General features: G+C 50.9%; 1 protein-coding gene across 3 annotated transcripts in view; it reads left to right on the top strand.

The window, feature by feature from the left end:
- Positions 1–438: 438 nt before the first annotated feature.
- NLGN3 (neuroligin 3) overlaps positions 439–10,232 on the top strand; it is a 160,773-nt gene continuing 150,979 nt past the window's right edge. For 2 of the 3 annotated variants that reach the window (XM_073556159.1, XM_073556157.1), the window contains exon 1: positions 439–585. The gene's annotated coding sequence lies outside the window, so the exon portion shown is untranslated. The remainder of the gene's footprint in view (positions 586–10,232) is intronic. The other variant, XM_073556160.1, reaches the window with a different exon arrangement.

Below are 10,232 nucleotides of genomic sequence, written 5' to 3'. Positions count from 1 at the left end.
CCAATCACTGGCCTCAATGTAATATGGCACAAGAGCAATGAGGCCAGTGATGGGCTGCAGCGGTCAAGCGGGATGTGAATGCTGCTGCCACGCACTGATGTTGGGGGGCTGGAGCGCTGGGTTCACAGGTGACCTTAGGCTGTGTGATTATTTCATCACCTTCCCGCCTTGGTTCTCTTCTGCTTGTCAGGTATGAAGCCTGACTTATCATAGACAAGATGGAGAATCTCTCCCCACACCAGGCGTCAATAATCTTCATTTCATTTTTTGTAAATTCCCTCCCAAGGTCAATCAAAGACCCCAGCAGCACATGACAGCACCGAGCTCAGGGCTGCCCCTTCCAGTCAGCTGCACTCCCAGCATCCAGTCCACATTCCCAGCAGCATCCACACCAGGCGCCAGTATCTGTACCAGCAGCCGTGGCCCCGCCCCGCGCCGCGCGCCCCCGCACCCTCCGGTCCCTCGTCCTCCTCATCCTTCTGTGCGCGCTCCCGGAGCTGCTGCTGCTGCTGCTGCGGGCGGCGGGAGACGAGGGACATCGGAGAGGCCCGGGGCCGGACACGCCCGGAGCGGAGACACAGCCGGGTGAGAGCACAGCCCTGTGTTTGTAGATGTTGCGCTTTATGGCTGCTGGCGAGGATCCGTGCTGTATTCCATGTGTACAGGATGCATCACCGCTACGGACATCAGTATTCCTGCCTGGCTCCCCCCACCCATGCATACACATACATGCAGACAGCACAGAGTCCGCTTATACAGCCATCCACACAGCATCCTTGTCACTGCTGGATCGTACAATGGCCGGCAGCACGGTATATACCGGGGGCAGGCTACACCGCTACGGGGTATATACCGGGGGCAGGCTACACCGCTACGGGGCATATACCGGGGGCAGGCTACACCGCTACGGGGTATATACCGGGGGCAGGCTACACCGCTACGGGGCATATACCGGGGGCAGGCTACACCGCTACGGGGTATATACCGGGGGCAGGCTACACCGCTATGGGGTATATACCGGGGGCAGGCTACACCGCTACGGGGCATATACCGGGGGCAGGCTACACCGCTACGGGGTATATACCGGGGGCAGGCTACACCGCTACGGGGCATATACCGGGGGAAGGCTACACCGCTACGGGGTATATACCGGGGGCAGGCTACACCGCTACGGGGTATATACCGGGGGCAGGCTACACCGCTACGGGGTATATACCGGGGGCAGGCTACACCGCTACGGGGTATATACCGGGGGCAGGCTACACCGCTACGGGGTATATACCGGGGGCAGGCTACACCGCTACGGGGTATATACCGGGGGCAGGCTACACCGCTACGGGGCATATACCGGGGGCAGGCTACACCGCTACGGGGCATATACCGGGGGCAGACTACACCGCTACGGGGCATATACCGGGGGCAGGCTACACCGCTACGGGGCATATACCGGGGGCAGGCTACACCGCTACGGGGTATATACCGGGGGCAGGCTACACCGCTACGGGGTATATACCGGGGGCAGGCTACACCGCTACGGGGTATATACCGGGGGCAGGCTACACCGCTACGGGGTATATACCGGGGGCAGGCTACACCGCTACGGGGCATATACCGGGGGCAGGCTACACCGCTACGGGGCATATACCGGGGGCAGGCTACACCGCTACGGGGTATATACCGGGGGCAGGCTACACCGCTACGGGGTATATACCGGGGGCAGGCTACACCGCTACGGGGTATATACCGGGGGCAGGCTACACCGCTACGGGGTATATACCGGGGGCAGGCTACACCGCTACGGGGCATATACCGGGGGCAGGCTACACCGCTACGGGGCATATACCGGGGGCAGGCTACACCGCTACGGGGTATATACCGGGGGCAGGCTACACCGCTACGGGGTATATACCGGGGGGCAGGCTACACCGCTACGGGGCATATACCGGGGGCAGGCTACACCGCTACGGGGCATATACCGGGGGCAGGCTACACCGCTACGGGGCATATACCGGGGGCAGGCTACACCGCTACGGGGCATATACCGGGGGCAGGCTACACCGCTACGGGGTATATACCGGGGGCAGGCTACACCGCTACGGGGTATATACCGGGGGCAGGCTACACCGCTACGGGGCATATACCGGGGGCAGGCTACACCGCTACGGGGCATATACCGGGGGCAGGCTACACCGCTACGGGGTATATACCGGGGGCAGGCTACACCGCTACGGGGTATATACCGGGGGCAGGCTACACCGCTACGGGGTATATACCAGGGGCAGGCTACACCGCTACGGGGCATATACCGGGGGCAGGCTACACCGCTACGGGGTATATACCGGGGGCAGGCTACACCGCTACGGGGTATATACCGGGGGCAGGCTACACCGCTACGGGGTATATACCGGGGGCAGGCTACACCGCTACGGGGTATATACCGGGGGCAGGCTACACCGCTACGGGGTATATACCGGGGGCAGGCTACACCGCTACGGGGTATATACCGGGGGCAGGCTACACCGCTACGGGGTATATACTGGGGGCAGGCTACACCGCTACGGGGCAAATACCGGGGGCAGGCTACACCGCTAATGGGCAAATACCGGGGGCAGGCTACACCGCTACAGAGCATATACCGGGGGCAGGCTACACCATGACAGGGTATATGCTGGGGGGGGCAGGCTACACCGCTACAGGGTATATACCGGGGGCAGGCTACACCGCTACGGGGTATATACCGGGGGCAGGCTACACCGCTACGGGGTATATACCGGGGGCAGGCTACACCGCTACGGGGCATATACCGGGGGCAGGCTACACCGCTACGGGGTATATACCGGGGGCAGGCTACACCGCTACGGGGTATATACCGGGGGCAGGCTACACCGCTATGGGGTATATACCGGGGGCAGGCTACACCGCTACGGGGCATATACCGGGGGCAGGCTACACCGCTATGGGGCATATACCGGGGGCAGGCTACACTGCTACGGGGTATATACCGGGGGCAGGCTACACCGCTACGGGGTATATACCGGGGGGCAGGCTACACCGCTACGGGGTATATACCGGGGGCAGGCTACACCGCTACGGGGCATATACCGGGGGCAGGCTACACCGCTATGGGGCATATACCGGGGGCAGGCTACACCGCTATGGGGCATATACCGGGGGCAGGCTACACCGCTACGGGGTATATACCGGGGGCAGGCTACACCGCTACGGGGTATATACCGGGGGCAGGCTACACCGCTACGGGGTATATACCGGGGGCAGGCTACACCGCTACGGGGCATATACCGGGGGCAGGCTACACCGCTACGGGGCATATACCGGGGGCAGGCTACACCGCTACGGGGTATATACCGGGGGCAGGCTACACCGCTACGGGGCATATACCGGGGGCAGGCTACACCGCTACGGGGTATATACCGGGGGCAGGCTACACCGCTACGGGGTATATACCGGGGGCAGGCTACACCGCTACGGGGTATATACCGGGGGCAGGCTACACCGCTACGGGGTATATACCGGGGGCAGGCTACACCGCTACGGGGTATATACCGGGGGCAGGCTACACCGCTACGGGGTATATACCGGGGGCAGGCTACACCGCTACGGGGTATATACTGGGGGCAGGCTACACCGCTACGGGGCAAATACCGGGGGCAGGCTACACCGCTAATGGGCAAATACCGGGGGCAGGCTACACCGCTACAGAGCATATACCGGGGGCAGGCTACACCGTGACAGGGTATATGCTGGGGGGGGCAGGCTACACCGCTACAGGGTATATACCGGGGGCAGGCTACACCGCTACAGGGTATATACCGGGGGTCGGGGTACACCGCTACATGGTATACACCGGGGGCAGGCTACATCGCTATAGGCTATATACTGGGGTAGGTGGCACTGCTACACGGTATAGTCCGGGGGAGGCAGGTGGCACCGCTACACGGTATAGTCCGGGGGAGGCAGGTGGCACCGCTACACGGTATAATCCGGGGGAGGCAGGTGGCACCGCTACACGGTATATACTGGGGGAGGGCAGGTGGCACCGCCACACGGTATATGCCGGGGGACAGGCAGCTTGTCACTGCTGGATTGTACAATGATCAGCGAGCGTGGCAGATACCGGGGGCAGGCTGCACCGCTACACGGCAGATACCGGGGGCTGGCTGCACCGCTACACGGCAGATCCCGGGGGGGCAGGCTACATGGAATTGATATATCAGAATGGATGTGATGTCCTCCTACCTGTGAAGAATTGTATCTTCTGGGAATCTAACTGCACGTTGGATCCTGATTCCAGATTGTGGTTTTAGGCTAGTTTTGCCATAATAAATGTTGGCATCACCCCACCTCTCCTCTACCACAAAAGGAGCTTTGCATAAATCTGTGCACCCTCATCTTACAGTGGCTGTCATCCACCATTTGCAGAGCAAGAGCTCATCTAGTGCTGACTCCCTGATATATTCCTAGATAATCCCTGTAAAGTACATATCGCTTTACTTCCTCGCTGTGTTTTGTGACGTCGGTCAATTCATGAATTCGTTTTTAGGGTGTTTTTTTGTTTAATTTTGGATTAAGTGCTTTCTTTTAGATCTGTGTTCTAATTGTTCCCCTCAATCACGTCGGCATAATTGTGAGATCCCCATATAGATTTGTTACAGTGTTTACTTAATCTGGATATAGTGTTATTGTAGAAAAGTCAATGTTTAGAACTTCCTGCATGTTGTAACGTTTTTGCTTTAGATGACATGCATCACTTTACTGTACCCCGTCCTGCATCGTTTGACTGACAGCCATAGCAATAAAGGTAATTGAAGTGTCCCTGTTCTAGCACAGGTCCCAGAGGTGCTCCACTGCTTTATGTCCGCCTCTGACTGTACTTTCTTTGCATGTCCGTAGTCCTTTCTTGAAAGCATATCTGTTTCTTAACACTATATTGGTAGAGTAATAGCTACTATCCCAATGGGATGCTACAAACTAGGAGCTATGAAGCTATTTAACGTTCCGCATTTTATATAAAAATGTTGTAAATTTGAGTAGACGTGATGCTCTCATATCTTATGGGGAATCTGCTGTTGGTTTTTGCTTTAAATTATCTTAGAAAAGGAATGTGTGCTAAAGTGAAGTCTTTTAAGACATTTTGGTCCAGCAAGTGCCACTTCCTCTTTAGTAGATTTGGCTTCTCTTTTTATTTTTTTTTTTAATTTCCTTAGGCTTTATACATCAAAGGAGGGAAAGTTACTGTATGAGAGCTTAGTGGATTTACCGAGGGCTTGTAAACCTAAAAAATATAGATTGTGCAAATGAGTGTATGCGGCACTCCCACTGTAATACCTGCCTGTGGCTAGGCAATACTTAAAAAGCAGGTAGACAATTTTTACTTACCTTTCTTTTGTCCTCTTTCTGTGTTTTTTTTCTCTTTTTTTGTCCATTTTAGAAAACTTGTATTACCGGATAGTGAGTCAAAATGGGCTGTGGGAATGATGTAACAGGTTCCTAGTAGAGATGAGCGAATGTACTGGGAGAAGGTGTTGTCCGAGTATGCTCGGGTGGTAACCGAGTGTCTTCGGCGTGCTCGAAAAATGTGTTTGTGTCCCTGCAGCTGCATGTCTCGCGGCTGTTAGACACTGTAAGACCCAAACGGTCTTATCTTTCTCTTTAATAGGAATCCTTAAGTCGCAGGGGCCCCAGGGTCTCATTTCCGCTCTATACACTTATATGCTATCTGTGGGAGCTGGCTCTGCCCTGGTGGCAATCAGGAGAAGGTGGGACGGTCTTCTTCCTGACGCTCAGGAGGAGGATTGGGAAGAGGTTCTTGAGTCTTCAATTGGAGTATCTCCATCAATCAGTAATAGAATGATTCAACTATATATGATACACCAGTCATATTTAACCCCGTCACGACTCTTCAAAATGAGTCGACTCCAGTCTTTGGAATGTTTGAGCTGTCACTCAACGGAGGCATACTTTGCTCATATGGTGTGGAGTTGCCCTATTATCCTCTCCTATTGGATTGAGGTAACATTGCTGTTGACTTCAATAGTACAAATCCCGGTTCCCCTTAACCCACTGGTCTGTTTGTTTGGGGTGTTGGATGGGGAGATGTGGGGACATTATGTTTGAATTTTCTTGCGGGACATACTCTTTCTGGCTAGAAAGATGTTGGCACTGCGTTGGATGGGTGGTGTACATCCTTCTCTCAGAGCCTGGATTGAATTGGTAAATTCGGTTATACCGTATGAGTGAACGCTGTATCAGAACCGGAGCTGTCTAAGGAAATTTGGCAAAATTTGGGATAGCTGGAACGCCTCTCATCTTACCGTTCTAGTACGTGGTGGTTCGGTACCACCGTAAACATTATGCTTAAAATTCCTTGGACTATCTTATGGCATTGAATGGCTATTTATAACAATACATAATTGTGCTTGGCAGTGTGTTAGTAGTAGTTGTAGTTTAATTAAGGTGTAATGTCGTTTTGAAATATATGTCACCAAGTAGTTATAAAGATAAAATGTTATGCTAATCTGTTAACTTGGTTTATTATCCCTACAGCAATGCATGGACTCATGAAACCAAAAAGTTGTATTAAGAATCTAATGTGCAAGGTTGCTGTTCTTTTATGGTTGTGTGGACATGTACATGTGTACTACACTATATACATATGTGTATATGTTTTATGGTTAATAAACGAATTTAAAAAAAAACATTGTAAGACCACGTGCATCCATTGAATATTTGGTCGGTATTTTACATCAGTATCTGTACGCCAAAACCAGGAGTGGAACAATCAGAGGAAAGGTATAATAGAAACACGTACACCACTTCTGTATTTACTAGATTATGGCCCGATGCTATCGCATCGGGAGGATGCGATAGCATCACACCTCTTGCCATGTTAACCCTCAACACACACACTCCTCAACACACACTCCTCTCACCTTTCACCATCTCCACTCACTCTTTCACTCCACATACGACCCCTTCTCTCACTCCGTCTCTCATACTCACGCCGTCATCGCCGCTGCTCCACGATCCCCGACATCTTCTTCCGCCGGCGCCATCCTGGATCCAGACGTTGTCCACGCCGGCGACATGTTCTTGCGGCGACGCCATCTTGAGTATCGTGAAATCCCGCGATAGTCAAGATAGCGTCGCCGGAAGAACATGTCGCCGGCGTGGACGACGTCGGGATCCAAAATAGCGTCAGCGAAATCTCGCGAGTTTTCGCCGACGCCATTTTGGATCCCGACGTCGTCCTCGCCGGCGACATGTTCTTGCGGCGACGCCATCTTGACTATCGCGGGATTTCGCCGATCCAAAATGGCGTCGCCGCAAGAACATGTCGCCGGCGTGGACGACATCGGGATCCAAAATGGCGTCGGCGTAATCTCGCGAGATTTCGCCGACGCCATCTTTTTGGATCCCGAGTCGTCCACGCCAGAGACATGTTCTTGCGGCGACGCCATCTTGAATCTCGCGGGATTTCATGAAATCCAAAATGGCGTCGCCGCAAGAACATGTCGGCGGCCTGGAGAACGTCTGGATCCAGGATCGCGGCGGCGGAGGAAGATGTCGGGGCAGCGACGATGACGGTGTGAGTATGAGAAACGGAGTGAGAGAAAGGAACGTATGTGGAGTGAAAGAGTGAGTGGAGGTGAAAGGTGAGAGGAGTGTGTGTTGAGGCGGTGTGGTGTGTTGAGGGTTAACATGTGCGTGTGTGTGTGTGTGGTGACGTCACCGGTTACAACTGGACGGAAGTTGTTACAACCGGAAGCTGCTTAGGGCATTTATTATTATAGATCACCCAGTCCTGGTTTCAGCTTGCAAATACTGATGTAAAACACTGGCCAAATACTGAACGTGTTCATTTGGCCTTAAAAGGTTTTTTGCTATTCTAACTGATGATCAATCCATAGTATATGCCTTTTAGGTTTAATTGGTGGTGGGCCCAGTTTGCTAACATGGTGACGTGGAGCTCAGCCCATTAAGAGCCACATTGTCTTCATTCTTCATCTCCTAATCATTGATAGTTTGTCCAGGCTGTGAGGATAGATTCCCTCTAATTTTTTCTCTATCAGTAGGTTTTTGTTATGTAATGTGAAAGCTGCATGATGTTCGTGCCGAGACTGATTCCAGCAATGTGCCACTCACTAGGCTGTGTTGCTATTTCAATAAAATCAGTGTTTTATCAGCAGGAGATTATCACTACAAGACTAGGTGTCTTCTGCTTCCTAGTCAACTGCTCTATGTAACTTTAGTCCCATCACTGATTGGCAGCTTTCCGTGTATGCCATTCATTGCCAAAAAGCTGCCAATCAGTGATGTGGACGGGGTTATACATAGCTCAGCACTCAGAAGAGAACTGCAAGATTTTGCAGCAGTGATTGTATCAAATTGACAGCATGCAGACCAGCAAGCACATATCTCTGGAATCCGGATATTTGCCCCTTCATCATGCTGCTCTCAGATTACATAGCACAAACCTGATTATAGATTCCCTTTAAGAAAAGACTGGCTGTGCGTGTCCGCAGCTTTGTTCATCTCTTGTAGCTTCACTGTAGAGAATGAGGGCACTTCACCTGTTTTCATGATTAATGGAGGTCCCAGAGCTCAGACCTCTATTCTTTCACTTTGGGGGATGCACCTGTACATTACTTCTGCTGTGTTGGCTTGCTTCTAACAGCTGGAGAAGTCCCAGTAACAGATTTATGCAAGGGTAAAATTGTTTGAAAACTAAGAGGTGATTTTTATATATATTCGATCACTGAACTCAGTAAAAATATAAAAAAAAATTCCTCCACGTACAGTTTTTTCACAAACACTGACTTGCACCATGCATTGACCCTTTTGCGTGATCTTTAGTGGATGATTTTGGTGTCAGAGTGCCACAGCTTTTTTCCACAGCTCTAATTAAATGATTTAGTCAGAGACTTGAACCTGCCTTAACATTCTGCAGAACTTTTAGGCTCTAGACTAAAAGGTAAGGAATCTGGTAGCTCCTCTCCTGTTACCTATTTTTCATGGTGCAGAATCTGAGAAAAGGAATTCCTTCCATACTTTTCTCAAGAGGGTTCTCTAGTGTATTGCAGTGATGTCCCTGGGCTGATGGAAAATGTAACTGAGTATAATGTGAGTGAGTGGAGACCCTTCATTGATTCATCCAAAAAAAAGTCTGAAAGCTATGCTACTGCACAATGGCAGCAACTAAGCTTCAGTGTCGGTAGGGCATTCTGTGCGCTTGAAGGAAATCTATGAGAATTTAGGCTTTATTCATTTCTCAAGAAACTTAATTACGACGGTCAGGGATGGTCAATATATGGTGATCTGAAAGTTCTCTCTTTGCGCATCAGAGGATGCAGGAAGTACCCATGCTTTTTGGGTGAATGGGGAAAAATAGGATAGGACTCATCACTGGAGCCAAAAAGTTGGCTAACGAGAACATCTTTGCGACCTGGACTCCGTAACATAGTTGGGGAATATTTCGTTGATCCCACTAAAGTTCAACTGCCACGACTCCACATTAGGCTTGGACTGGTTAAACTGTTTGTGAAAGATGTACCGAAAGAATGATAGACTTCTAATTACCTGTGTACCAAGTTTAAGGAACTGTCCGAGGCAAAACTGAAGAAAGGCCTTTTTGTGGGTCTGGAAATTTGGAAACTCAAGAAATTAAAGCTGTTGAGAAAAGGGCTCTGAATTATTTTAAAGAATTTGTGAAGAATTATGTAGGTAGCAACAAAGATCCAAAATTTGTCCTTCGCGGAGAAACGTTTCAAAGCTTTGGGCTGTCTAATGAATTTGAAGTTACATTTTTTACATTCCCATTTGGACTACTTTCCTGAAAACCTGAAAACCTTGGTACCGTTAGTAAAGAACAAGGAGAAAGATTTCATCAGAATATCAAGGAGATGGCACGCCAATACTAAGGTAGATGGAACGTGAACATGATGGGGGACAACTGCTGGATGCTTCACAGAGAAGATCTACAGACTTTCTCCTTCTATGAGAGAAAAGGTACCAAGAGAAGCTTATAAAAGAACAGGAAAAGGTGCAATAATTAATTTCCAATAAGTTGCAGCATAAATGTTCAATATATATTTATATATAATATTGTGTACATTTTTGGCTACAATAAGAGTTTTAATTGTTCATCTCGCTTGTTTGTAATTTATTGCTCGTCTTGTGCAAAATCCATACAGGGCATAAGAATCAGTTTTGCA

The sequence above is a fragment of the Dendrobates tinctorius genome, unplaced genomic scaffold (assembly GCF_039654945.1).
Source record: "Dendrobates tinctorius isolate UK_male_01 unplaced genomic scaffold, ASM3965494v1 ptg000231l, whole genome shotgun sequence".
Classification (NCBI taxonomy): domain Eukaryota; kingdom Metazoa; phylum Chordata; class Amphibia; order Anura; family Dendrobatidae; genus Dendrobates; species Dendrobates tinctorius.
Note: the sequence above shows the minus strand (reverse complement) of the source record. Positions and strands in the feature narration are given on the sequence as shown.